This window comes from Castanea sativa, chromosome 8, assembly GCF_040712315.1.
Source record: "Castanea sativa cultivar Marrone di Chiusa Pesio chromosome 8, ASM4071231v1".
Classification (NCBI taxonomy): domain Eukaryota; kingdom Viridiplantae; phylum Streptophyta; class Magnoliopsida; order Fagales; family Fagaceae; genus Castanea; species Castanea sativa.
Window position 1 is genome coordinate 28514940 of NC_134020.1, and position 6009 is coordinate 28520948.

General features: G+C 33.2%; 1 pseudogene; it reads right to left on the minus strand.

Annotated features, from left to right (window-relative positions):
• Nucleotides 1-3514: 3514 nt before the first annotated feature.
• LOC142605555 (L-type lectin-domain containing receptor kinase SIT2-like) lies at nucleotides 3515-5637 on the minus strand (annotated as a pseudogene).
• Nucleotides 5638-6009: the final 372 nt, after the last annotated feature.

Sequence of the window (6009 nt, forward strand, 5' to 3'; positions counted from 1 at the left end):
TAATTACTTTGTTTTCTTTTCTTATAAATTTTTTTTTTAAATAGATTGTCAACCAAGGACATTTGTTAGAATTTTCCTAGTTTAAAATGTCAAACTCCTAGAAAATAGTGGTTTTCGTTCTTTGCCCTCAAATAGTTCATGTCAAAATTGTTGTAATGAGAGAACAAGGGTCCAACTGTCCAAGTCCAACTTTTTAGCAAAATAATAATAATAATAATAATAATAATAATAAAAATAAAGGAGAAGGGTCCGAAATCCAACTAGATGTTAGAGGGATGAACTATCGAGGACTTCGCCGGACAGTCATAATAATCTTTCTAAACTGCAAACTAAGGAAAATGATAATTTGACGAGATGTCATTCTCATCATTTAAAGCACGATAGAGAATTTTTTTTTGTTTTTGTTTTTTTATGAATAACATATTACTCAAAACATTACACGCCGCACACTGGCCTTAACCCTGCAAACCTATATATATTAAACATAACCAACAACCAAAAAAAAAAAGTACTAATTGTCTGATTGAACTCAAGCATCGAATCTCTTAAGAGGGAAATTTTGATGCATCTTCTCATTACATAATTTACATCAGTACCTGTGAATTTTAATGCATAATGATACACTCTAAGAGGGAAATTTTATGGGAAAACAAGAGACCAATATCGTGAAATTCTAGGTATCAGTTTCTTTCTAGGGTCAAACGTTGAAAATAGCGGAAGAAAGAACATAGGCCATGATACCTAGTGTCTACTGTCAAGTACAATAGGAACCTCAGAATAAGCATCAGGCTTGGCTTGGAATTGACAAACATTGGAACAAAAGTAGAAGACTCTCAACCTAAATTTATAATGGTAAATACATTGTCAATTGTTTACATTAGTGAAATTTGGGTCCTTTAAATAAAGTCCCCAAATTATGATCATCTAAATAAAGTTCTCAAATTACATCAAACATGAAAGAAAATTAAATCATAGTAAGATTACAACATCAATGGTATTAAATTCAAACAAACATTTAAATCTATCTAATACTAGCACAAACATTAACTTTACAAATCCAATCATTTGGTTTTAGGAACTATTCTGTTTCTACCTTTACAAACACAACCGCAAGCAATAATAATATATTAACAATCCATTCATTTAATTTTATGTATTCATTACCCTTTTAATTTTTTTACTCTTATTTTCTCCATTATTTCCTATCTAACCTTTACTCTTTCTCCAACTCTTCTCCACCTTCTTTTTATTTTATTTTATTTTATTTTGTCTTTTCTTCTTCTTCTCAATACTATCCCCCACTTTACAATTTCTCTTCCTCTCTCTCTCTCTCTCTCTCTCTCTCTCTTCACTTTTCTTGTCTCCATTTTTTTTTCTATAATTTTTTTATTATTTCCTTTGCATATTTCTCTTATTTAAGTCTATCTTTTGCCATAAAAGGTAATTTCTCTCTCTCTCTCTCTTGCATTTTTCTTAATGATCATCTTCTTTCTTTCAATGATTTTTTTTTTTTTTGAAATTCTTCCTTACAGCTTTTGCTTTTTGAGTTAATAGTTTTTGTATTTTTCACAACTCCACTTTGGATTGATGTGGTTTAATATTTTGCTATTATAATTCTTAATTCTCCATAATAGACTCTCTCTCTCTCTCTCCCTCATTTGCTATGTGAGTATATTTCTTTTAAAAATAATTAATCACAATGTATTTATCTTTAATAATTTTGCAAAGCTCTTGTTGTGCCAACTCATCCACCACATTATCATCTTTTTTTTTTTCCTATCATTTTTATATATTTTAAACAATATTATATATAAAGAAATATTAAAATATTATCTTTACAAATCCAATCATTTAATGTTAAAAACTATTCAATTATTGCCTTTACAAATCCAACCATAAACAACTTTATCAATCCATTTATTTAATTCTTTTTAACCATTTCCCTTCTATTTTTTTACTCTTCTTTTCCCCATTATTTTTTATCTAATCGTTTACTTTTCCTCCAACCCTTCACCTCAATTTTTGGCTCTACTTCTTCCCATTATTATTCCCCCACTTTACCGTTACTTTTCTTCCAACCATTCCTCTCCTTTTTTTTTTTTTTTAAAAAAAAAATTTTCTTCTCCCCATTTTTTTTCTATAAATTTGCTACTACTCTCTTTGTAATTTTTTCTTTTATTTAGTTCATGTTTTGCCAAAAAATGTGATTAATATCTCTCTATCTCTTGCATTTTTTTTCTTTCTTTTAATGGACTTATATATATATATATATATATATATATATATATATATATATATATATATATCTATTATTTCTTGCACCTTTGCTTTGGGTTGATGAGGGTTTTTTTTTTTTTGGTGGTAATTTTGACAACTCTACTTTGCATTGATGTATTTTAGTGTTTTGCTATTATCTTTCTTAATTCTTCGTCACAGATTCCCTCTCTCCCTCTTATGACTTTGGCTAAGTGAAGTTGTTAATTGTTAAAATACTTATTTGCTAAGTGAGTATGTTTATTTTAAAAATAGTTAACCATAATATTCTTCTAAAAAAAAAAATAATCATATTATATTTTCAATCAATTTTGGAGAATAAGTTATAAATTATAACATATTAAAAAAATAATTATATATTCTTATACGATGTGTGGGCTTGCGTGGGTCTGCAAATAAATGAGAAAAAATAATGTCATTGAGCTACAAGGCTCTTGGCAAAAATGAATTCGCTTAAAATCAAGTCAACGTGTAAAAATATTTACATCAATTGTATGTAAAGCATAATATACATAGATTAAAATAAACACGTTAAATGTTACACATAAAAATATGCTTAGGGGTAAAAGGGAAAAATAGAGTTTAATGGTGGCCGATTTCAAGAGGTACTTTTAGAGGGAGCAAAAACTAAAATGCTTTTTATCCATTTTTAATTAGACGTTGACAACCTATTCGGGGAAAAAAAGAGTTAGCAGATAAGAGATACTCCTATATTTTATTTTGTTATAAAAATATACTATTATGACTGGGACCTTTTTACACGCATGTGGCTTAAGACAATTGTCTAAATGGCCTCTATGGTGGAGTCGGCCCTTTGCAATGATCCTCATTATTAAATTAGTAATGAATTAGTTCATAGGGTTTATTTATGAAGTGTGGAATGGTTAGCATTAAGAATTAAGTAACTCTTTGATATGTCTATCCAGTAAATGTTACTCCCAACTCCTTTTTATGACCTTATGGCAGTGCAATTCATTATAAACCATACAACTAGCTATTTTGTGAAGGCAAATAATAATATTCATGCATAGTCATTGTTGGCTGTGGGTTTGCAGTTTTCTAAAATTTGATGAGCCACCCAATCTAGTTTCTGCAATACACTATTGATTTATAGTTATAAAGCTTACAACAACTGTATTGATCTTATTGTAGTAAAGTACTACTTAGATCCTATGTAAATTGCTAACAGATATGAGATTCTACAATAAGTAAACAAAACTGTATACATCACATTCTTCACTATTTCATTTTTTCTATTCTCTCTACCCTGAAGGTGATCCCTAATCAGTGCTAGCAAATCAATATGCGTCTGATTCATCTACCTCTATATAGCACAGAATCAGTGCTAGAGGAGGCCGCCAAACCCTTGTCGAATGATGAATTAATTGACAATAAGATCTCAAATGCTTCAACATCTGTAAAGTTACCAAAACTAGTACTCTCATGTGGTAATTCCTGCAGATCAGCATCGCCGTCCAAAAGCTGCAGCACTTGCCTCATGCTAGGCCTCACTGCTGGCGTTGAGTGTGAGCAAAGCAAGCCAAGTTTCAAAACCAATTCCATTTCCTTTACTACATAATTACCTTCAAGTTTTGGATCACTAGCATCAAGGATGGCTCCTTTTCTCCAGCACCCAAAGACCACCCAATCAACCAAAATGACCTCTTCTGGCAGTGCTCGAATCTCTATAGGCTTTCTTCCACAAGCTACCTCTAGCATGAAAGCCCTAAAAGCAAACACATCAGTGTAAGTGGTTGCCCTTCCTGTTTTAGTAAGCTCTGGAGCCAAATAACCCACTGTTCCAACCACAAGGGTGGTTTGAGGAATGGCACCATGGTCGCATAATCTGGCAAGGCCAAAATCTCCAAGCTTCCCATTTGATTTAGCTTCCAATAGAACATTGCTGGATTTTACATCTCTATGTAGAACAACCTGTTCCCACTCTTCATGGAGGTAGAGAAGGCCAGACACTACTCCTTTGATGATTCGAAATCGTTGAAGTGCAGTTAAGGTTTGTCCTTTCATTTCCATATAAGAACTTTTCAAGGCTTCTATTGGGCATATAATCATAGACCAAGAGGAGTTCACCCTTTCGTCGGCAATATCCCAGGAGTTGCACCAAGTTCCTATGCCTTAGCCTGCCCATGCTAATGATCTCAGCCACAAATTCCTTCATCCCTTACTGGGAATCATGGGAGACTTTCTTGACTGCAATTTGTGTATTGGAAGAACGAAGAGTTCCTTTATAAACCTTTCCAAAGCCTCCTTCTCCAAGAAGCTCCTTGTCTGAGAAACCTTTGGTTGCTTTGTAGATATTCTTGTAGCTGAACTTGTGAGGACCATACTTGCTTTCCCAATCTTCTAGTATTTCTGCATATTTCTTTCTCCACAGAACGAAAATAGCTACAGTGACCAATATCAGCACGACCACTACCGCTATGATCAAAATCACGATAATCTATCCTTGCCTATCTTTACTTTTCCTCCGTCGGGGAGGTTAAGCTTCGAAACGTCAAGGCTTTGTGCTTGTCCATTTTTATTAAAGCTCCATCCAAGAATATACTGGTCACTTGTAACTGCACCAGTGGTTGCAGAGAAACCAACATACATAGATTCCAAAAGATATTGGGACAGATCTATGCGTGTTGACAAGAGAGGCTGGTTTGGTTTTGTGATGCCGGCTGGGGCTAGTGTTACATTCAATAAATTTTCTGTTTCATAGTAGCCTATCCAAAGATGCATTGGGTTGCCACTTACTAGCTCCACACTTATATTCTTCCCTTCTTGATCAGATAAGTAGGTTGCAGTAGCTGATTTAATTGATTTCAGGCCGTTCACATCGATTCCCACATGGTTGTTGTCTATATCTTGAGAATCCTGACCCTCTATAGTATCAAGCTCAATGGCTAATAAGTGGTTTGTTGAAAGGCCATTATTTGAGGCATTCAGGAGTCCTAGATAATTGCTGGCTATAGCATTGGTGAATTTCCAAGAGGGACTGATGGTGAAGGCAATTCCATGGCCACCTTTCGATGGTGTTTCAGGAACTATTGCAAATACAAAGTTTGTGGAAAATGAAAGAGACTGAGTTAAACCCGAAGAAGTGTTCAATTTTAGAGGAAGTTGGTAGAAAGCATAACCAAGTTGATTTATTCCTGAATTGTTGGTGAGTTGCAATACACCATTGGGGTTGATTTGAGCGGCTCCATTTCAATGCAGATTTGCTTGATTGAAGCCATTGTAGATGAACTGGTCATCTTGAGCAAACATCAATGGAACCTTAAGGATGAAGTAGAGAGTTATCAGAAAATGAAGTGATGTCAGCCCAGCTGCCATTGAGAAAAGGAGGAAAAATATTTATCTCTCTGAACAGATGGCTTTTGGTTGTTTAAATTTATAATGTCTCAAAGACCCAAAACGTTTAAAATATTGTTGTTTTGACTTGATAAAAGTCAGGAATGTTTTTACTTGATAAAAGTCTGAATATTGTCTCAATATTTCCCGAGCACGCCATTTAAGAAAAGTGTATAGGAACTTAGAGCATTCCTATTGCCAATTGTAAATGGTATATGTAGGAAAAAGTTAGTATAAAAGCACAAAAAGAACCTAGTAGTCCAACTTGTAAAATTTTACAATTGTAAATTTTTTTTTGCAATTCTGCTATAGTGCCATCCTACATTTAGGATGACACTGTAGCACTTTAGTAAAAATTATAATATATTTTAATTGATAAAA